A 24594-nucleotide genomic window follows, 5' to 3' on the forward strand; every position below is an offset into this window, starting at 1 on the left:
TAGCAGGCAAAAAGCAAAAACCTTCATAGAGATCAGATTCCCACACCTCCTCTATTTACTTATGTAACTCTGGGCTAATTGCTTACTCAAATTCTTTATGCATGTGTCATTATTTGAAAACAAATGCTGTATTAGCAGCTAATTTGCATGTTGCTATGAAGGCTAAATGAGTTCTCTGGAAAGGCTAAGAAAGTTGACAGATGTCTGTCATGCTCTGTAGTAATGCTTCATATTTATTAGTCATATACTCCACCTATCTTTGGAACTCAGCTCATTGTCTTTTGGAAAATCTAGCAACATGGTCATCAGAGTCAGAGGTTCCAATGTTGACTCCATCAACTGCTAGACCATTAATGAAGCCAAATAACCTTTCAGTTTTGGTGTCCTCATCTGAGGAGTAGGATGAAGGACTATAGGTGCTATAAGGAACAATGTCTTTGAATTCCCTAGTAAAATCTTAGAAGATCTTAATCTTGAGCAATAGAGTTGCACTTCCTTCTCTCATTTCATGCAGTCTGATTCTATTATCACACTCTTGCCAAAGGGAACCTTGTTTCATCATTCTGAGTTTTCAGTTTCTCATTTTCCTTATCTTAAGGTGCAGGAGTTATTTCTCTAGTACTGAACACAAAATACCAAACAAAATAAATGTAAGAATGAAGGAACTTTATTACGGCCCACAGTCTGAGGGTACAGTCCATCAGGAAGGGAGAGTAAGTGTTTGATCACATTGTGTCCTCAGTCAAAAAGCAGAGAGGTGAATGCTGCTGACCAGCTGACTTTCTCATCTTAATTTGGTCTGCGTCCTCAGTCCATGGGATAAAACCATTCTCAGTATGGTGGGACTTCCTACTTCAGGTAGCACAGTCTAGAAACTTCTATGCCTGAACATTTGTTTCCATGAGTCTAAATCTCATCAAGTTGATAATCAAGATTAGCCATAACACAAGGCCAGACACAAGGTGGACATATGACTGTATAAAAAATCTTGTTGAATTTAGTTAACTCAGAAGCTGGTCTAGATTACCCTTCAAATAGCTTCCCCTGTCATTAGAAGAAGTACACCATCTGTAGGCCAGATCTGGCTGCAGGACTCAGCCCCGAGCTACATTCATTTTTCATGAAATGAAGCTTCCCTAGGACATAGTACTTGCCATGATGTTCTGTTTCTAGCCAAGTGGCCAGGCTGCCTGAATAGAAGCAGATGCACTGTTCTTGGCCTAGAGGCATCATTAGAAAGGCCTCCAGGTTGCCTGGGAGGATGCATCTGGTTGTGTTGTTGGGCCAAATTTAACACATGGGCCCGTTAGCAATATTAATGACTGTCCTCAAATGGGCCTAGCCAAATGTCATTTCTATTCAGAGGTCTTCCAACTCACTATGTGTGTCCAGGCTGAGTGGGATGAGTGAGTGATGTGCTCTTGATAGATAAATTTACTTGCTATGATGGCACATGAGGGGCTAAGCTCAAATCCATTGGGTTGAAATCAATTCATATATCTATTTATCATTTATTTATTTATCATTTATTTACCTGTAATATATATCCATCTATCAATCTACGTTATAGATTATATATTTATGTACCTATGTATCTATGAACATAATTTTGTATCATCTTTCAAGTATTGTCTTATAATCATCTTTTATCAATCTATCTATATATCACCTACAAATCCTTCATCAATCTATCATTTATATGATATCTACCTGCCTATTATCTATCTGTCTATCAATTTTAAGCCAGTGCTCAGATGTCAAAGGCTTGTAGTCTATGTGCTATGTGCCCTGCCTTGGTATAGCCACTCTGTGGACCACTATATTGGAGAATTGTTAAATTGGGTTGACAGGTTTAATAACATCGTTTAACATATAGTTACTTAAGAGTGTGTTGAGTAGCTATTTCTTTTAATTAAAACAGGAGGAAGCCACTCTGGAAGCCAAAGGAACTTAGGAAGTTGATGGAGCTCAGAGACCTACAGGAGTCACATGATTCCCTGTCACATTTGGTATTCATTTAGTGGAGCCACCTATAGGTTGTTCAGAGAATTCCAGGGATGCAGCTTCCATAAGTTGCCTCTCATGCTGAGGTGGGCTTTATGGAGATGCTGCGTCTTTATATTTGTGTTCTTGTAAGTAATTCCAAAAACTCTTGGTTCACTAAACCAGACTTGGGTAGAATAGTACGACATTTATATACTACTTACATTGTTTATGTCTATAAATAATAGAACATGATTTACATAGAATTTATAGAATTAAATATAATTTATATGGACTATGTGTATGTTAAAAGACTAGACAGACATTTGTTCATATTTCCCCAGAGTAAATGTGTTCTTAATATTGACCTGTCAGTGAAATAGTCTCATGACCAAAAATGGTTGTGTGATATTTCCCAGATGAGGGAAGGTTGCAAAAGCTAAGGTCTTTTCTGATTTGACACTTTTATGTTAACAGCCAACCAAGACAAACATCCACAAGCATCTGTACCAGAAGCTCTTGGAACCCACTTTCTGATTCAGTACTTTTCAGAATGGCTACCACTTCAATTTGTGTATAAAATTTCTATTTTCCAAATGTGTTACTGTTTGGAGGTTGTGATGTTATTCAGGCTGTTGGTACACACTAGGTTCTGGCCCACATCTTTCTGCATATATAAGAGAACTGAAATTTCTTCCCCATTTGACAATTGGTATTTTTTTACAAGTATACTGTGTTGCCTCTAGATGGGAACTCAAAAGCCAGTATTTGATTCCCTATAAGTCCTTCTATTCCACTGAAGGACTGCTCCTAGATGATCTCTTCTGGCATTTTGTGAGGGATAAATGAATATTTCATGGAGGAACTTACTGAAACTCAGGGCTGCTTGTCACAGAGCCATAACTGACCTATTCTGCCTGAATTTGGAAATGTAATACAAATATCAGTTATAAGAGACAGTGTAATGAAGGACAAAATGGATGGGCACTGACCCTTGTGCTTGAGCGAGTCTCAGAATCCACAGTCACAAAGACTCTGTAATTCTCCCTGCTGTGTATTTTTTAAACCATGACCCATTACATTGCACACTGATCTCCTCCAGGTGCTAATTAGGCAGCCTCACTGACTGCCCTTGCCAGCTGTGTGTCTTTCTAGCCCAGTGGTTCTCATTCTCTGCTTTTGTTCAAGCCCAGTGGCTTCCTGCTACAGTCATAGAAAATGGGACTCAACCTTTCCCCATCCTTAGCTCTCAATGTGAAGAAGTGGGTAGGAATCATTGAAAATTTCCTTCATGAATTCTACTTAAATCTTTCATCTGTTTTGGTTATTACTGATAAAATGACAAATTCCATATACAATTATTTTATGATGTGCATATAGTGTGTGTGTTCTTTTTTGTCCGTGCAGGTGTATGCATGCCATGGTATGAGTATGGGCGTCAGAAGATAACCGTCGGTGTGGTCCTCACTTTGTACTGTGTTTGAAAGGATTTCCTTGTTTGTTTGCCTCTGCATGTACCAGGTTAGCTGGCCTTCGAGCTTCCAGGAATTCTCTTGTCTGTGCTTCACATCATGCTAAGCTTTTATGTCCATACTGGGAATTTTAACTCAGTTCAGCAAGCACCATATCCACTGGGTCATCTGCCCAGAGTCTCTTTATATGTAATTATTTCAAACACAACTATTTACATTTGATAATCCACATGGTGACACAGAAAGAACAGAGGAGTATCTAACCCTCCTGTGACTTGACTAAGTGTGAGACATTTGGGATCAATGTTATTTCTGTTCCCTGGCTTGGGTACTTGCTAACTTAGCCATGCAAGTGTCCTGGAAGGAGAGGTTAAACATGCAGGACTCCAATACAGAATAAATCACCCTGGACAACTATAGCTTAGACAGTCTAGAAAGAGCCCCCATCAAGTTTTCAAGAGCCTGAGGCTTTACTTCCGCATCCACAAGTCGTGGAATGGGAAAAGGAGAGGGGATAAGAGCATAGGCATTTAAAGGTTAAAACAGAGCTTGAGAACTGGGTAAAGTGAAGTTGGAATGTGGTACAAAGAAAAGAGGGCTTTATTTGGTATCAGGTGAGGATAAAGATGATCTGTGCCTACAGACTTCCTCATCCTGATGGAGGATGAAGCTGTCTGTATCCATTCAACTTCACTATTTGTCCCAGGAAGTTAAGAAAGGAAGAGGCATACCCTAGTAAATGACACCCCTGTTCTTTAGGGAATTTCTGTAAACCACTATGCAGGCCTGTGGTGGTGAAGTTTGATTGTAAAATTTCCCTCATCAACTCATGTGTTAGAGCACTTGGCCCCAGCTGTTGGTACTGTTTCTGAAAGCTGGTGATCCATTAAGAGGTGTGTTTAATCGCTGGAGGAAATGAGTCACTTCGGGTGGACTGTGATGTTATACAGCCCAGCCCTATCCTTGTTAATGTACCCTTTCCTGACTCCAGACATAGTGAGAATAGCTGCCTCAGGGACACCCTGTTGCCGTGTCCTTTCTGCCATGCTGGACTGTATCCCCTGCTAAGCTGTGAGTCAGAACAAACCGTTCCTCTTATGAATTTCTTCTGGTGGGGAGTTTGGTCAAAAAAACAAGGAAGCACTAGGGTCCCAGCTCCAACTTTGTATGCATGTCTTCTCAGTTTTCTATTTATCTTAGACCACTACTCTTGTCTCACTTGTGTTGTTGTGATAAATACTCTGGCTTCCTTTCCCATGTTGCTGTCCATCACCGTGGTAAAGTTAAGGCAGTGAGTTGGGCAACCACTCACATCCTATCTACATTCAAGAGAAGAGAGAAGGGAATGCACCCCTACTACCACTTGCTTGCAGATCATTTTCTTATACCCAGGTCAGCAGTCCATGCAATGGTTCTGCCCACCGTGGCCTGGCACTTCCTGCATCAATTAACAACAAAGACAATCTCTCCCCAGATGTAGCTACACTCTCCCCAGGTGATTCTGGGCTGTGTGAAGTTGACAATTAAAACTGAAGAGCACACCTACTAAGTGTAAAGGTGATAGCATCCTTTGTCCCCTTAAGACTTGGAAATTATGTATCACCCCCTCCTTGCTTAGGAATGGAGAATTGTGTCACTGAATATTTGCTCCAAACTGACAAAATTCATTCTAAACAGCAAATTTATTTTCTCTTTTCATATTTATCTATGCTTGCTAATTAACTAGTCCAGTAGCAACTGCACAGGGATTCTGATTGTGTTGGAGATGCATTCGAACAAATTGAAAGGAAACAAATGTGTGTGTTTGGGCCAATTTTGCCAAGTTTCAGATTGAGTCTGCATTGTATTAGTTCCCCAGGGGAGGTTGAAACAGCTCTGTGAAAAGGGTCATGTGACTAGTGGGAACTCTACACTACTGTATGCTGAGGCACGGCTTAAGTGTCCGTTTGCAGATTCATCCATGTTGAAGACATTTTGCCTCACATGACAATCCCATTGTCACAAAACAACAAAAAAAAATGAGTTGGAGAAATCTGGATTTTATTGTTGTTAAAGCATTGGCTGTAACACAATTGTTTGCAAACGAAGATTCTGCTTTTCTGGACTTTGTCCATTCTCAAATTAATTAGCCCTTTATGATAACCATAGCTGGCACATCTTGTATTCCAACAGACGGCAAGGACACATTTCTGCTAACACCCACGTTGGGATGGTATCTGCAGACCACATCCTTTTCCAAGAGGCTGGGCACCAGTTTGGGCATTATGCCATATAAACATATGAAGAAAGAAAATAAATCTCCAGCCCAACTTAGCACACAACAAAAACTGGAAGCTGAGAATCCACCTTGGAGGCAGGATTTACTTTACAATGCCCCACAAGAACCCTATGAATTAGATCTTATAGACAAATCTCTATGAATTCCAGGCTAGGCTGGTCTATATAGTGAGACCCAGGCCAGTCATATGTATGTATGTATGTATACACACCCCCACAAAAAGAGAAGGAGGAGGAGGAGGAGGAAGAGTAAATGGATAAACGAAATGCTAGGTTTGGGGCTAGGGACAACCCAGGCCATATTCACACACAATAGCCTCTCTTGTCTTTGTTGCTATTAAGATGCCAGGCCTTTTACCAAAAGCCTGACTGTGACTCTTTTGTTCTTACTGAAGCTCTCTAACAGATTAGCTCAGGTGTCTGAATTGTAGGAGAATTATAAGCACTCTAATTCCCATTCTCCAAGGAAGTTTACAGGCTCAGGCTTCTGGTAGCACAGCCCCTATGCATAAAATGCCAAATGTGTCCCTCCTGCCCACTTTCTCCCACCTTCTAACTCACATAAAACAAAATTGTTTACTCTCTTCTTCAAAATGTAAATATTCCCATCCCCTATCCAGCACCTGAGACTTAGAGATAGTCTGACCACCAACAGGTACTGTAAACTTCAAGCACGTGGCATGAAACCTCATCTTCCTCTGAGACCTATAAGAAGCTATCCCATATTCTGCCTCATGAGGCTCTTATCAGAGACCTTACCATGCTGTCTGTCTCCAGTGTTGGGTCCTGAATTCTCCTTAGAGCCCCTCTCCCAGTGTTGTCTTTCTATAGTACTAATAACGATTCCATTAAATCATTTACTCAAGAGGACACTTCCCTGGCATTGCTCTTGAGCACCAACCGGAGACCTTTCACAAATGGTCTTTGCTTTATTTTGTATGACACAAAGGGTGGCTTCTTCCAAAATTAAGAGCTGTATGCCAAGAAAAGGATGAAAGTTCTGTATAAACTGATGACATGGCCACTCCATGGTTGGTTAAGGGGAAGGTTTTTATTGTAGACACGAGGCTGATAACAACCAGAGGCATCATGAGGAGTCTAGAGCAGAGAGAAAAAGAAGTAGACTGAGCATGGCCAGCAGACTGAACTAGGTTATGAGAGGAGAGATAGAGGGGAAAAGTGAGAAGTGAAGACAAATAGAGAGGGGATACAGAGGAGACTGAGGGAGAGCATAGCTGAAATAGCAGGGTTACAAGGAGAATGGTAAACTGGGGGAAGGGAAGCTCTTGAGCTGGAGGAAGCTTAGGGTAGGGGGAGCTGAGAAGAGCCAGGACGCCAGCCTGGACTCTGGAATATATAACAAGTAGGCACTTGTGATACTGAGGGAGTCTGGAGGCCACCACGTGCTTTGGCATTCTAATAAGCACCACAGAAAACCATTTGTTCTTTCTGCCAGTGATAAGGGAAATGGCTCTTTTAGTAGAAGAGGACCAGCTTCACAAGATCCTGAAGAATGCTGGCTTTTTTCTAACTACCATAATTTGGGGAAACAGATTTTCCATTGGACCTGACAGTTTCTACTACAAAACATTATGTAATGGTTCATGAGCTTCCAACTCCTTGTAAGCTCATGAACAATGGTGGGCTGCATTTGCTTAGGGTGCTCCCTTCAAATTTTTGGCTACAGAAGTCACCATTGAACTTGTCGTCTTCTTCTCCTCAGGGCTGGTTGTGATATGACTTCAGACAAGGCCTTCTCTCAAGTCTGTGCACACTCCAAACCTACCATCTGTTGTCACATTGTGAATTCTCTCTCTCTCTCTCTCTCTCTCTCTCTCTCTCTCTCTCTCTCTATTTCTCTCTCTCTCTCTCTCTCTCTCTCTCTCTCTCTCTCATCTTCCTTCTTTTTCATGTGCATGCGTATATGCTGTAGGTTAGTGTTCAGGAAGATGTATGTACACGTGTGTGCATATGAAGGTCAGAGGTTGATATCTAGTTCTTCCCCCATCACTCTTCAATTTTTGTTCTGAGATAGGCATCTCACTGAACCTGGCCTTCATGGATTTGGCTGAGTTGGCCAGGCAATCAGCTCCATGATCTGCCTGTCTCCATCCCTTCATCCCCACTATGTTGCTTCCACATCTGGCTTTTTACATCAATTCTGGAGATAGAACTCAGGTCCTCCAGCTGTATAGCTGCTCTTTACCCACTGAGCCATCTCCCTAGGCCTGCATGCTCATCTCTTTTTATGACACCCTCCTGCAAGAAAATGCTTCTTCTTCTGCTCATTTTCATCATCATACAACTACTGGTTTTATTCACATTTACAATCCAATTACCTCTGCATACAGTGTAAAATTAATTTGTCCCCTTTATGTGTATTATATCAGTTTTCCTCTGACACAATAAAAGTAAAGAAAGAAAGCAATTAATTAGCTTTACAAGTAAGATTGTTATGAAGAAGGAAATAGAAAAGTTTTGGTATTTTGTAAGTGAAGTTGGCTTCTGAGTGGCTCTGATGAACCAGATGCGGGTGGGGTTGTTTTATTTTAATGTGTACCTATTCAGGTTTCCAATACATTACTATGCATTTCATTCTCAACCTTCCCTCCCATCCCAACTTAATTTGCAAAATGAAAAGATGCATGCTTCATCTATGGGTGAGTGGATCTGTTTAATTGGCAAGTTGTCATGATTTTTCGTAATGATGGTTTTTTAACTATGTGAAAAAAAGACAAATGGTAAATTATAGGAACATCATTTGTCATTTGTGCAATGATGGCCTCTGAATTCTAAGTGCTGTGTGCAATAGTGCATCTGTTATTCTCTGTGACAAATAGGATGATCAAAACCTCTAATAGATTATATTGTTTTTTTTTCCCTCCTGACAGGTTTGTTTATTCTTTCTTCCATGTTTAGGAAACCCACTCCTACTCATCAGCCTCAACTTGTGCCCAAGGCAGAGGTAGGACAGAGTACAAGTCAAACCTTACTCTACAAGCAGGACAGCTACAATAATGATTAGGACATAGGGTGTCCTTGCCAAAAGCTAGGGGAAAGACATGGGAATTGAATTTGCTAGAGAGGTAGCAGTAACTTTTCACTAGTTATGTTTTATTCTCTTGTCATCTCAGAGAGATGTTGGAGGAGGGTACCATAAGAGTGTATTTCAAACAAGGTTGTTGAACAGTCTACAGACACACACTCTTTCATCTGGGTTAATGAGATTGTCTGTCTGTCTGTGTGAATGAAATGCATTGATAGTCCTTACTTATGAAAGTAGCAAAATGAATAAAATACTAGAAAATAATAGTGCAATTGTTTCTATGATGGCAACAAAGGACACTTTAGTCTATCCTGCATGTTCCTTTAAAAACAGAGCTGGGAAGATGGCTCAAAAGTTAAAGTGCTTGATATTTAAGCATAAGGAACTGAGTTCAGATCTCCCATGTAGACTCTGAGAGTCACAGCACAATTCTGTAACTCAGGCCTGGGTAGGACAGAGACAGGTGGATCCCTGAATTTGCTGCTGGCCACCCTAGCCAAAAGATTGAGCTCAAGCTTCAGTGAGAAGAGTGGAGAGTGAAAGAGAGGAAGATGCTCAACCCTGACATCTGGCTTTGATTTTAAGTATATGCACGTCTCTCTCTCTCTCTCTCTCTCTCTCTCTCTCTCTCTCTCTCTCTCTCTCTCTCACACACACACACACACACACACACACACCTGCATATACTACACACAATACACACTTGCATATACCACAACACACACATCTGCATATACCACACATATACACACACCTTTATATGCCACACACACATATACACACTCATGAAAATAAATAAATGTAATAGAAACAACTTTAAAAGAGAATGTTCTACTGGAACAGAAGGAACACATCTAGAAACAGCTCCAGGAAGAGCCCTGTCTGACCCTTTCTCTATGACACTCTTCATTGTTTTTTCTTGTTTTCAAGGCACAATGGTGTCTCCTTTGGTGACCTGGTACTCACTAAAGTATTCTGACTTCCTGTGTGAAAACCTCCTGGGGTTTAACACAAGGACAGCTCCATTCAAGTAGAAAAAGGCTTTGTTCCTGCAAGCAACCCATCTAAGGACTGGCAACAGAAGAGAGGTCACATGTCATAGACCCAAACCTAGTTATGAGAAGCTCAAGGAGGAGAAGTTAACCAACAAGTTTACTCAAGTTAAAAGTGAAACTAAACTTCTGCCATGGATAAGGTTTCCATATGATGAACTGGCTTGGTGTTAGGATGGCTATTCTTCAATGTCAACTTGATTTAATCTGGAATCAAGCAAGTGATGTAGGACTGTGGGGGGCATTTCCAGGGAGGACCACCTATCTCTTTTCCATATCTTGGTATGATTTACTTTCACAGACATTATTACATTTAAGGTATTCAGTTTGCATTTTCAAAGAGATAAAGTCTTAGAGAATTAAGTGACTGGATAAACTAATAGCTCATTAATGAACTTGTAGCTTAGTAGAAAGGTAATGAAGCGCTTATTCTGTGAGAGGTCCTGTTGATGGCAGGTGCCCAGTGTGGGGCATGTACTTGGCCCATGATCATGAGCAAAATCTTCTGTGACGTCTACTTCCTTCACAATACCAGAAAATACAGAGTAGAGCCACTATCAGAGAATACCTAGTCTCAGGGGAAAGTTGGTTTTAATTCTATCTTGCTGTATTTATACCCAAATGTCAAAGGAAAGCTGGTATAACCTGTGTATTAATTCAGTCATATGCTTCAGATAAAACATTGCTTCCAGGAAGAACTCTGGCTTCGAAGATCTATCAAAGTGCCAGCATGGTGGCCACACCTTTCCATCTGCCTGCAATGTGACAAATGAACCTCTGAGATAAGAGGACTTGCTTCGACACCTCAGGCATGAAATAATCACAGGCTTGCTCCTTCTTTGAACTCTGAAACTAGGAATGCACAAAGGAAAGTTATTTTAATATGTGAATGTAGTAGCTTGTCCAGCAAGACCAAGATAAACATATGGTGTATGAAAAGACCTTTGTCCAGGTAGAAGCTGCTGTGATAGGATGTGAAAAGGAGGAACTGCTGAAGGTTCTGTGTGCATTCAGGAAAGCCAAGAAGTAGGAGGGACCTAAGCAATGAGGGAAAGGGGCTTAGGGAAAGACAATGGGAGATGGTAGGAATGTCAGGTGAGGACCAAATAGAGTGGTAGATGTGGAGTGGAGCTGCCCCGAGTCTATGAGGTAATGTATATATTGCGAATGGCAGGGCCAGAGAAATGGAATTGTCCAAGCCCCTTTTATCCCAGAAGATCATGGGTGTCTCCTGGACACTATGTTCCTGGATTTGATTCACTGTTGGAATTTTGTTTTGCTTTGACCCAAACAAAACTGTGCCATGGTTCTTCACTTTTGGAACAAGAAAGTACACAGTTTATTTTGGATTTTCAGGAGCCCAAAGTTAAAGAAGACACTTTTTCCCCCATTTTTAAAAATTTACATTAGAAACAATGTTTACATTGTTTTACATGTCAGTCCCAGTTTCCTCTTCCCTCCTCCCCTGCCCTGCACCAACGTCATATCCCATCCCATTTCTGCTCTCACCCACCCTGGGGGATCTTTAAAGTCTGTCATATCATTTGGAGCAGGGCCTTAGGCCCTCCCTTGTGTGTCTAGGCTTAGAAAGTAGCCCTCAATGTCGAATGGGCTCCCAAGTGCATTCCTATACTAGGGATACATACTGATCTATTACTGGAGATCCCATAGATTGCCCAGGCCTCCTAACTGACACACATGTTCAGGGGGTCTGGGTATGTCCTATGGTCCTAAGCTGGTTTCCCAGCTATCACTCTTGGGCCCATGAACTCCTCCTTGTTCAGGTCAGCTGTTTCTGTGGGTTTCTCCAGACTGGTCTTGACTCGTTTGCTCATCACTCCCCCCCTCTCTGAAACTGGATTCCAGGAGTTCAATACAGTGTTTAGCTGTAGGTATCTGCTTTTGCTTCCATCAGCTACTAGATGAAGGCTCTAGGATGGCATATAAGGTAGTCATCAATCTCATTATTGGAGAAGGGCATTTAAGGTAGACTCTCCACTATTGCTTAGATTGTTAGTTGGTGTCATCCTTATAGATCTCTGGACATTTCCCTAATGCCAGATTTCTCTTTAAACCTATAATGGCTCCCTCTATGATGGTATTTCTTTTCTTGCTCTCCTCTATTCTTCCCCCAACTCAATCTTCCTGCTCCTTCATGTCCTCCTCTCTCCTCCTCTTCTCCCCTTCTCTTTCTCCTAACTACCTCTCTCCTCCTGCCATGCTCCCAAGTATCTCAGGAAATCTTGCCCCATTCCACTTCTCTGGGGACCATGTATGTCTCTCTTAGGGTCTTCCTTTTTCCTAGCTTCTCTGGCGGTGTGGATTGTAGGCTGGCAGTCCTTTGCTCTATGTCTAAAATTCATGTATGTGTGAGTACATACTAGGTTTGTCTTTTTGTGACTGCGTTACCTCACTCAGGATGGTTTCTTCCAGTTTCACCCATTTGCCTGTGAATTTCATGATTCTATTGTTTTTTTTCTGCTGAATTAGTACTACATTGTGTAAATGTACCACATTTTCTCCATCCATTCTTCAGTTGAGGGGCATCTAGGTTGCTTCCAGGTTCTGGCTATTACAAATAATGCTGCTATGAATATAGTTGAACAGATGTCCTTGTTGTATGAATGTGTATATTTTGGGTATATGCCTAGGAGTAGAATTGCTGGATCTTGTGGTAGACTGATTCTTATTTTCCTGAGGAATCACCATTCCAAATGGCTGTACAAGTTTGCACTCCCACCAGTAGTAGAGGAGTGTTTTCCTTTCTCCACAACCTCTCCAGCATAAACTATCATTGGTGTTTTTTATTTTAGCCATTCTGACAGGAACAAGATGATATCTCAAGAGTTGTTTTGATTTGCATTTCCCTGATTGATAAGGATGTTGTGCACTTTCTTATGTGTCTTTCAGCCATTTTAGATTCCTCTATTGAGAATTCTCTAGTTCTGCACCACACTTTTTAAACTGGATTTTTGGAGTTTTGGTACTAGTTTCTTGAATTCTTTGTATGTTTTAAAAATCAGCCCCCTGTCAGATGTGGGGTTGGTGAAGATCTTTTTCCATTCTGTGGGCTGCCATTTTGTCTTGTTGACTGTGTCCTTTGCCTTACAGAAGCTTCTCAGTTTCAGTAAGTCCCATTTATTAATTGTCCATCTCAGTGTCTGTGCTACTGGTGTTTTGTTCAGAAATCTCTGTCCTGTACCCATTCATTCAAGGGTACCTCCCACATTCTCTTCCGAAAGGTTCAGTGTAGCTAGATATATATTGAGGTCTTTGATCCATTTGGGATTAAGTTTTGTGCATGGTGATAGATAATGGAGCTATCTGCAGTCTTCTACATGCCAGCATCCAGTATGCCAGCACCATTTGTTGAGGATGCTTTGTTTTTTCTATTGTATAATTTTAGCCTTTTTCTTAAAAATCAGGTTTTAGTAGGTGTGAGGGTTAATATCAGGGTTTTCAATTCAATTCCATTGGTCTACCTGCCTGCTTTTGTGCCAGTAGCAAATGGCTTTCAGGACTATAGCTCTATAATAGAGCTTGAAGTCAGTCAGGGGTGGTGATGCCTCTGAAAATTCTTTTATTGTACATGGTTGTTTGTCTATTCTGGGTCATTTTTTTCATACAAAATTGAGTATTAATCTTTCAAGGTCTGTGAAGAATTGTACTGGTATTATGATGGGGATTGCATTGAATCTATAGATTGCTTTTGGCAAGATTGCCATTTTTACTATGTTGATCCTACATATTCAAGAACATGGGAGATATTTCCATTTTCTGGTATCTTCTTTAATATCTTTCTGTAAAGACTCAAAGTTTTTGCTGTATAGGTCTTTCATTTGTTTGATTAGTGGTACCCCAAATATTTTATGTTGTTTGTGGCTAATTATAAAGGGTGATGTTTCTCTGATTTCTTTCTCAACCCGTTTATGATCTGTATATAGTAGGGCTATTGATTTTTTTTTTTAGTTAATCTTATATCCTGCTACTTTGCTGAAGATGTTTAACAGCTGTAGGAGTTCCCTGACAGAGTTTTTCAGGTCACTTAAGTAAACTATCTTATCATCTGAAAATAGTGAAAGTTTGACTTCTTCTTTTCCAATTTGTATCCCCTTGATCTCCTTTTGTTGTCTTATTGCTCTAGCTAGAACTTCAAGTACAATACTGAAGAGGTATGGGAGAGTGAACAGCCTGTCTTGTTGCTGATTTTAGAGGAATCATGTTGAGTTTCTCTCCATTTAGTTTGCTGTTGGCTGTTGGTTCACTGTATATTGCTTTTATTATGTTTAGGTACTTTCCTGTTATCTCTCATCTGGGAAGATACATTTGGATATTGTAAAGAGATTGAAATTTTAATGTATTTGAAATTTTTAAAGAGATTGTGATACTTTGAAAATTACAGTCTGTTTTATATTGTGATTATAACATGAGATCTTGGGGATAAGTCAGAAAGGATAGTTAAGGTTTAATGGTTATGCGTCTGTGTGTCAAACTGACAAGGCATCAGTTAGGTACTGGTTAGGTTTTGTCAACTTGACATAAATTAGAATTATATGTAAAATAGATCTAACAGCTAGATACGATATTCATCCCCCCAAACTGACTTCACTTTCTTTGTCAAATGGCCTCACCCTATAAGGCTACAGTGGCAAAGGGCTGTCCTCTATAGGTGGCCCCATGTACCTTCTGCCATTAACCAATTCTCCCAGACCCTGGGTTGACAAATAGCTACCCAATTGCCTAAGCTTGCCTACAAGTACAGGCCAGAGACAGAGCATAAGAAACAAAGGCTGCTGGCCCATGCTGAGAAGAGGGCTGCTGGTAAAGGGGGTACCCTCACTCAGATATGCCCTAACTTAGATCAGGATTCAATATGGTCACTACCCTGGTGGAGAACAAGGAGTCTCATCTGGTGGTAATCACCTGTGCTGTAAACACCATTGAGCTAGTGGTCTTCCTGCATTCTCTTGTCTGAAGCTGGGGTTGCCCTACTTAATTACTAAGTGGAAGGCTGGGCTGGGAGGCTGTTCTACAGGAAAACAGGCACCAGTGTTAACTTCACCCAGGTTAACATGGAAGACAAAGGTGCTCTGGCTAAGCTGGTGGAAGCTAACAGGACCACTTACAACAACAGATACAGTGAGATCTGCCACCACTGGAGAGGCAGAGTCCTGGTTCAAAAATTTTTGGCTTGAATTGACAAACTGGAAAAAACAAAGGGCGAAGATCTTGCCACTGAGCTGGGTTTAAGATACTCCTCTAAGTTTTCTGCACATAAATGCAATTTTAAAGTTGCCCCACCTCCAAAAGAAGAAAGAAAAAGAAGAACAAAAGAAAAGGAAGGAAGGAAGGAAGGAAGGAAGGAAGGAAGGAAGGAAGGAAGGAAGGAAGCACGCAGGTTAAGTAAGCCGAGGAGCAAGCCAATGAACAGCTTTCCTCTATACTCCCGACTCTGCTCTGTTTTGAATTCTTGCCCTAACTGCCTTCAGTGTAGGGTACTGATTGGGGTGTATAGTCAAATAAATCATCTCCTCCCCTAGTTGTTTTGGTTGACACTTCATCACAGCAACAGTCAGCAGTATGGCACCTCTCTCTGGAAGTGAGCTTCAATGCTGAAGCCTAGCCCCTCTTCCTTCTTGTCATTTCCTCCCTGCAGTTTTCAGGTATTCTTTCATTCCTTCTGTGCTTTTCCAAGCTCTTCCTCTCCTTGGAATAATCTTGACTTTTGTTATCCTACATGGTAGTTTGAGTGAGAAGCATTTCCCATAGGCTCAGATATCACTTGATCCCTGGTTGGTTGCACTGTTTGGGGAGGTTGTGGAATATTTAGGAGGTGGATCCCTCCTGCTGGAGAAAGCTGGTCACTAATGTCAGGCTTTGAGAGCTTATAGCCTCTCCTCAGCTCCACTCTGTTCTCTGCTTTGTATTTGTGGTTGAAAATATGATCCTCAGCTGCCTGCTCCAGCCACTATACTTGATATTTGCTGCCGTGCCTCTCTGCCATGTGGACTCTTATTCTTCAGGAATAGTAAGCCAACATCAAGCTTCCTATAAAGGACTTTGACCATGGTGTTTTATCACAAAATAATAATATTCAAGTGTAACTAATAGGTCCTTTGGCAGCTAACTAAGAGGTGAGGTCTAACTTGTCTTCTTACCCAGAAGTGCTCTTGTGTTTTCAGTAGCACTTTTTCTATCTCTCCTGTGTCACTTTCCTCATTTCCATTTGGAAGCCAGTGTTTCTTTTTAAAGATCTAATATATATATATATATATATATATATATATATATATATATATATATGTGTGTGTGTGTGTGTGTGTGTGTGTGTGTGTGTGTGTGTGTGTGAGTGTGTGTGTGTGTGTGTGTGTGTGTGTGTGTGTGTGTGTGTAAATGCATAAGTGTATGGGTGCCTGAAAGGCATCCACTTCCCGGGAACTGGAGCTGCAGGAGGTTGTGAGCTGCCTAACATGTGTGGGACACTGAAACCAGGTCCTCTGCAAGAGCCTTACCTGTTCTAAACTGCTGAGCTGCCTCTCCAGCTCTGGATTCCTTTCTTCATGTCAATTTTAATAGGTAGTGTTTCTTGACCTTATATGTTGACTAATGTTTAAAAGCTTCTTGATGTGCAGTCTATTTATTCTTGAAATAATTTCCAAATATTTTTAACCATTGAAATATGAGCCGTAGGATTATTTTATTATTTTCTGTCTCTGTGTCCCCTACCCCATATGTCTGTCTCTCTATCTTTCTCTTTTAGTGCCTTTTAAGTTGGTAATATTACTCTTTCTCCCTCCCTCCCTCCCTCCTTCCCTCCCTCCCTCCCTCTTTTACTTCTGTTACTGTTTCTGGCATCTTTTTGAGCTGTGGATTTAGCCAGGTCTCTTACCAGGTATTGTAACTGTGTTGTTTTGTTCTCTAAGGATTTGTGATATCTTTCTTAATATATTTTCTAATTTCTTTACAATTTTGCTTGAGGTTTATCAAGTTCCTTGAGACAAACACTTGTTCAGTTATTCATTCTAATGCTTTTATGTCAAACACATTTAGCTTCAGTGTTTCCCCTCTAAGTATACATTCTGAAATTGTAAGATTCAATAGCTATTAAGTCATTAAATGCTTCACACTTTCTTCTTGATTTCAACTTTAACCTCATGCTTAAGTGCAGCTGCTTTCACATTTTGTATACTTGAGAATAATTAAAGCCATCTTGATTTTTTTTTAAATTAGGGATATCATAGATTATCTTCAAATTGTATCAACTTGGAAATATTTGTAATTCCATTATATGTTAATTTTAAACTTTATTAGCTTGTGGTCAGAGATAAGACTTATTCTACTAAGTATATTAAGGCATCTTCTGTGGTGTAACCACTGTTTTATACACTTTGACCAAATACATGATTTTTTTATTGAAAATAGATTTTTTTCACACAAATTATTCAGTTCCCCTCCCCTACTCTTCCTAGATTCTCCCCACGTCCTCACTCAACCAGATCTACACTCTTTCTTGATCTCTCCTATTAGGCAGCAAACAAGGATTAATGATGATGATGATGATGATGATGATGATGATGATGATGATGATGATAATAATAATAGGGTAAAACAAGTGAACAGAAAAGAAAAAGCACAAGAAACACATATAGACTTAGAAACACACATATTTGAGTAGACAGAAGTTCCATAAGGACACAAAATCAGAATATATAATATGTAAGCAAAATTTCTTATGGGAGAACAAACAAACAAAAACAGCATTATGAGATAACTCCCCCCCAAAAAAAACCCTCCAAAAGTACTATTGAGTTAGTTTTGTGTTGGCATCTACTGCTGAGTATGGGGCCTGCAATTAAATATGGTTTGTATACCCATTAAGTCTCCACTGGAGAAAGCTAATTTTTCCTTTGTGGACAATTATCAATTAGAGATCAGTTGAAGAGCACTTCTAGTTGGAAATGGCTTTTAGGTTAGGAATGAGGGCTTGTGTCTACTTCCTTCCTCAATGCTGGGACCCCATCTGTGTAGGGCCTGTGTAGACCCTGTGCATGCTACCATAGTCTCTGTGAGTTCACATGTGCATCAGCTCTGTTATGTCTAGAAGGCCCCATTTCCTTGGTATCTCCCATCCTCTGTAGCTCTTCCAATCTTTCTGTCTCCTATTCTGCAAATTCCCCTGAGCCCTGAAGGGAAGGATTTAATGGAAACATCCCATTTAATACTGAATGCTGCAAAGTCTCTAATTCACTGCATTTGTCCAGTTGTTTGTGTCTGTATTTATTCCAATCTACTACAGGCTCCTAGTGACATTCTGCTATATTCAAAGATCAGTGTCTTGCTCAGCCATCACAGAAAAATTGAGTTTTAGTAGATATTACAAACACTATAAGCATATTCACTGTATTGCACTTGCTGAGCTACATTAAGAGTGTGTTGAGGACATAATGTTGAGGGCAAGATATATTGTGCTGTTTATATCTGCATGTGTGGAAATTCCCACTATATCCGTGAATTACATATTGTCTCAATCACTCTGTCCTTTGATATATTACAGAGTTATGTTGACATAATTTTATAACACATAGTCAGGTTATTATATCTGCTTGCCATTGATGTTTCCTCAGTCAATACTATTTCTCTTTGTCATACTTCTTTTTTATCGCAAATATATATATATATATATATATATGGCTGAGAATTGAATCTAGGGTCTCAAACATTAGGAACATGATTTACCACTTTCTATATATATATATATATATATATATATATATATATATATATATTTAACTGGCTTAATCTTGTGTAGTTCTTGTGCATGTAAGCACAGCAGTTGGGAGTTCATATGTACAACAGCCATGCAGTATCCAGATGGCAGCCTCTCACAACATTTCACAGCACCCCTTCCTATGTTCTTGTTTTAATGTTCTTTCTATCTCTCTTTTGTGTTGTTCCCTGAGTCTTGAGGTAGGGGGAGGATTGATATGCCACTTGTTTCAAAGTTGTATGATAGACTGTTTCTTTTTATAGTAATACATAGTTATTATGCCTATATGTATATAGTTTTTAATTATTAAAGATTATTAATACTTACATATTTTTCTATGGAGTAAAGCTGTTGTTCTTATTATTGTTCATCACTTCTACACATAGTACCAATTTCTGTTCTGTTTACTGTTTCTGTGATAAACACATGACCAAAAACAACTTAGAAGTGAAGGGTTCATTTTATTTCACCAAGGTAAGCCAGAACAATAGCTCAGGGTAGGAATCTGGAGACAGAAACTTAACCCATGGCCATGAGGAAAACTACTCACTAGCTTGATTGATCCTGGCTGGCCTGGATATATTTCTTCTGTAGTTTATGTCCACTTGCCTAGGCATTGCAATGCTCCCAGTGGATTGAGATTTCCTGCATCAATTAGCAATTAAGTATATGCCTCACAGGCAGCCTATAGGCTTATCTTATGGACACGGTTCCTTGAGGTTCCTTCTTCCCAGAAGAGTCAGTGAACAAACAAGGTTGGCCACCATTCCCCATTTTTTATATACTATATCCGTTATGGTGACTTGAGCTCCTACTGTTGTGGGAATTCATGATAAGTTGCTTTTTACTATCAAAACATATCTTAAATTACATTTAATTGGATATAAGACATTTTATAAAACATTTCAACTCATGAAATTATTGTTCATCTGAATAGCAATGTGGTAGGGAAAACAGTTCTCATTATCTTTCCTCTGCTTTGCAGTTAGCACATAGGACCAAGATGCATTTCTCTAGTCTAGTTAAGCTCTGTGTGTGTGTGTGTGTGTGTGTGTGTGTGTGTGTGTGTGTGTGTGTGTTTGCTTTGTGCTGCCTATTTTGTTTCTCATTTGTCTTGTTTTCTGATGAAATTGTTTAGTAAATTTCTGTGACCCTTCTCTAAGTTTTATCTGGCAAAGCCTCTGAATCACCCACAACTTCTGGGGTCTTTTATGAATTTTCAGGGGACCTGCCACTTCTGCAAGTTTTATAAATCTTTCCAACTTAGGGCTCATAATTTAAAAAATATTTTAGCTTGGTTTACTTAATTTTTATAGTTAGGAGTATTTTACCTGTGTGGATGTTGAAGTGACATTTAAGTTTCTGGGACCTACAGAAGTAATAGACAACAGATACTCCACAACTGGATTTACAAATGGTAGTGAGCTGCCCCTTGTCAGTGGTAGGAACCAATTCATCTGCAAGAACAAATTACAAAGAAAACTCTCAGATATGTCAGGCTGCCTGACAGAAGCCTAGACCATCAAACTGCCTAGAAGTCTCTCAGTCAACCCCAAGTACCTATGAGAGGCTGAGACCAATAGAGTTCCCCCAAAATGACACCCTCTGACTTGCTGTGCGGCCAGCAGTCTGGGCAGTGCTTTTTATGTCTCTACCTTTTGGCAGTTGTCACCCATGCTGATGTGGGCTTTGGTGGCTTTGAGTCTTTACTGATTCTGAAAGTAAATGCTCACCTTCCCCTCATCAACCCCAACAAAACTCTTTGGTTCACTGAGTTGAAGTTTGTTCTGTTGTAAATCCTTATCTGGGGCTAGTAGAGATTTGTTTACCTCTTCGCAGGAATAGTGTCACACAACAACATCTTAACTTATTATTACCAGCATTAATGTTGTATTTTGAAAAGATAAGAAAACTCAGTTTATTCTTAAAGAGGAAAAGAAGTTAACAGTATCTGTAAGCAGGTTTTAGGTATAGCATGCACATAGGTCAATCTTCATGGACAGACTTCTGTTCAGATATTATAGTAGAATCCTGGATTTAAGCTTCACAGCTCATCTTTGGCAGTGACTTGGATATCCTTGTGTTCCACAAATACCAAAAGAAAGCTTAGCATTGTAGGTTCTAGCCTTACTCTGAGCATTGTGGGTTATATGCCTACACAGATCAATTAATGTGGCTAGGGATAAACAAATGTTCATTAGCTCTCAAGGGCTGTGTGTGAATTATACAAGTTCCAACAGAAATCACAAGAACTGAGAATTTGGAAATGGCATGTTAGGATGTGGCTAGCCAGTTCTCAAATGTTATTTTGAAAATGTTATTGTTCACATCTAAAATTTTCCCACTGCCTTTTAACCAGAACAATTGGTTCTCCATGTTTGCAAATATCTTGGTTGTATTTCTTACCTTTATTTACTAGTTAGTAAATTAGCGTGTGTGTGTGTGTGTGTGTGTGTGTGTGTGTGTGTGTGTGTGTGTGTGTGTGTTCGTGCACACACATGCATGTAGTAGTACATATGCCATGACATGAGTGGAAATGTCAGAGGATAGTTTTGGAAGTTGGTTTTTCCTTACACTGTGGGTTCTGGTGTTTGAGTTTAGATAATAGGCTTTTGTGCAAGCTCCTTTATACACTGCAAAAATCTCACAACCCCTTATTTGCACTTCTAGTATGTTTCTTTCTTGAATTACTATGGGTTTAAGCCAGAACTTTGTATAGACTCCACAAATGTAGTCCCTGGGCTATATAGCCAATATTGAAACTTTTGGAGTTGTAAAAAGGCTTTTTTGCTGTTTGCTGTTTATGAAACAGGTTCTCACGGTGTAGCTCTGGCTGCCTAGAACTTATAATGTAGACAAGGCTGGCCTCAAGCTCACAGAAATCTGTCTGCCTTTGTCTTGTGAGTGCTGTGGTTGAAGACATGCACCAAACAGGCAATAATGCTTTCTTTAAATTCTTTCTTAGACTGCTATACTGTACTCTGGAGATGGAGACAGTAGGATCAGAAGTTCAAAGTAATTCTTGGCTGCACAGTGAGCTTGAGGCCAGTCTAGGCTATGGACCTTGTCTCAAAATAAGATAGATTGCTAATACATAGATAGAAGAAAGATAGATAAGTTAGGTCGATGATAGATATAGACATATAGGTGATAGACAATGAGTGGACACATGAAAGAATGGGTAGATGGATGAATAGATAGACAGACAATAGTGGATTCATGGATGACAAATGACAAATATTCATTATTCCTCCAAGAAATATATGCCCCAATAGAAATCACATGCCACCAGAAAAATGGATATAGCATTCTGTGAGGTGGCCAGCTGCTACTCAGTTGTCTTTTGAAAATGTTATTTTTCATATTTACAGCCTTGAAACTATTTCTAAGAGCAACTTGTTCTCCATGTTTGTAAATGCCTCATTTGTGTTTTATTTATTTATTTATTTATTTATTTATTTATTTATTTATTTATGTTTTTCAAGACAGGGTTTCTCTGTATAGCTTTGGAGCCTATCCTGGCACTCATTCTGGAGACCAGGCTGGCCTCGAACTCATAGAGATCTGCCTGCCTCTGCCTCACGAGTGCTGGGATTAAAGGCATGTGCCACCAATGCCCAGCTTGTTTGTTTTGTTTTTAATGAACATGAATTTATAAATATACGTGAAGGTATCTGGAACCTTCCTGAGCATTGAAATTGCTTAAGTTATATATTTTTTCACCACTGTATTCTTAGGATTTATTGGTGCCTTAACTTTTGTTTCCTTTTAGGTATTTCATATTTTCAATAAAATGATTGACAGTTTAAAAATCTCTCAAAAGGTTCTTAGCTTCAATATTAACATGGTTTCTAACATATTTATTCATCCAAGCTAGAATGCACCTAGCTATCTTAAGCTAGAATAAAGGAATTGCTCAAAGTCCTACCTATAGGTATCAATTTTAAAGCTACACACATCACTCCAATGATTTTGTTGGTTTTATTTTTATTTTTGTTTCTCAGTATTTTATTTTATTTTATTGATACAAGGTTCATAGCCGAGACTGGCCTCAAGCTCACTATGTAGGCAAGTATCTATCTATCTATCTATCTATCTATCTATCTATCTATCTATCTATCTATCTATCCCCAATATCTTAGTTACTTTTTGGTGTTGTGATAAAATAACATTACCAAAAACAACTTACAGGAGAGTTTATTTTAACTTATGTTTTCAGAGGGGCATCCATAATGGTGGGAGAGGCTTGGCAGCAAGTGGCTGGAGCAGGAAGCTAAGAGATCACATCTCCAAATATTCACAAACCACAAAAGCAAATTGGAAGTGAAGTGAGGCTATAGACTTTCAAAGCCTGCCTTCAAGCCTGTACTTCCTCCAACAATGCTTCGCCTCTTAAAGATGTCATAACCTGCCAAAGATCACCACCAACTGGGGACCAAGTGATCAAATATGTCAGGTAATAAGGGACATTTGTCATTCAAACCAACACACCTAATCTGTTCCAAACCATTCCGCATGTTGAGAAAGGTAGACAGAAAGAACTAGCATTGAATTTACAATTCAAATGAACAAATGATATACAGGCAAAAGGGAGCTTACAGAAGGTGAAATCTTTTATATTCCTAGACAGGGATAACCATCCCCTCCCACACTTCTACTAATTCAGTTATGCATTTTTCTTTTTTTCTTCTACCCCAAAATATACAAAATCTCCTAACTGAGTTGGTAGTGAGACTGGAGCCAGCATGAACGGATTTGGAAGCAAATGCGATCTGAACAGATGTGAGGCTATTTATTGACTCCAGCAAATCATTGTGAATATTCATATACTCCCTCAAGAAACATCATTGTGTTTGATTTTTTGATGCAGTCTTACACTAAGGATTTGATGATTCATACACTCATTACCTTTTCTTAAAGTTGAAGCGTTCTGGGCTAAGAAGATGGATGAGTTAGTAAAGTACTTGCTGAATGAACACGAGAAACTAAAATGGGACACACAAAATCTCCTCTAAAAAAGCTGGTGTAGTGTGTACCTGCAATGCCAGCACTGGGAGGTAGAGATAGGCACATCTTTGGGACTCCCAAATTGGTGAGCTCCCAAGCCAGTGAGAAATTTTATTTCCAGAAATAAGGTGAGGTGAGGAGATAGCTCAGTTGCTAAGTGTTCTTGATGAGTAAACATGGGGTAAAAGCCACTTAAAAATAGTTAAAGTGGCTGCATACCTAATTGTAACCCCAGAGCTAATGGAGTAGAGCTGGGAAGATTACTACTGGCTGCCCTTCTCATTCCACATTCAGTGAGGACCCATCCTGGAAGACATGAAACTGAGAATAATTGAATAGGACAACCAATTTCCTCCTCTACCCTCAGCACACAGGCTTGGGCATAGACATCACACAAACACATACATGTGTACATGTGTACCACATATACACAGATGGGCAATCCATACTGACACACTTGCATTCACATAATATTGAGAGCAACTGAGGACATCTAACATGTATACACACATGTGCATGTGCACTTGTTCATGGACTCTCTCTCTCTCTCTCTCTCTCTCTCTCTCTCTCTCTCTCTCTCTCTCACACACACACACACACACACACACACACACACACACACAAAGTACTGAGTTCTAAAATCAACCGAACTTCAAGGTTTAAATCAGGAGATACGGTCCGTACTAGACTGCTTTAGCCTCTTCTCAGGCCAGCAGGCTTTCAGAAGAAGAACCTCTACCTGCTAAGCCATCTTTCAGGTTTCTCATTTTGTGTTTTCTTTCTTCTTAGTTCTTAGTTCTGATTAGCAATTGTTCCTCCTGATTAACTTTGTTTAAGTCATGCAAATCTGCATTTGTTTAAGATCTATTCTTTACCAAATGTTAACTATTTAATAGATACTTTATATTGTGTTTCTTAGCCTAAATATGCTGATTCATCTTTATCTTTTTCTGATCATGATATCTGCTTGAACTTAGTCTGGATTAACTG

General features: G+C 39.7%; 1 pseudogene; it reads left to right on the forward strand.

The window, feature by feature from the left end:
* The first annotated feature begins 10755 nt into the window (after positions 1–10755).
* LOC118238933 lies at positions 10756–15025 on the forward strand (annotated as a pseudogene).
* The last annotated feature ends 9569 nt before the right edge of the window (positions 15026–24594 follow it).

The sequence above is a fragment of the Cricetulus griseus genome, chromosome 5 (assembly GCF_003668045.3).
Source record: "Cricetulus griseus strain 17A/GY chromosome 5, alternate assembly CriGri-PICRH-1.0, whole genome shotgun sequence".
Lineage (NCBI taxonomy): Eukaryota > Metazoa > Chordata > Mammalia > Rodentia > Cricetidae > Cricetulus > Cricetulus griseus.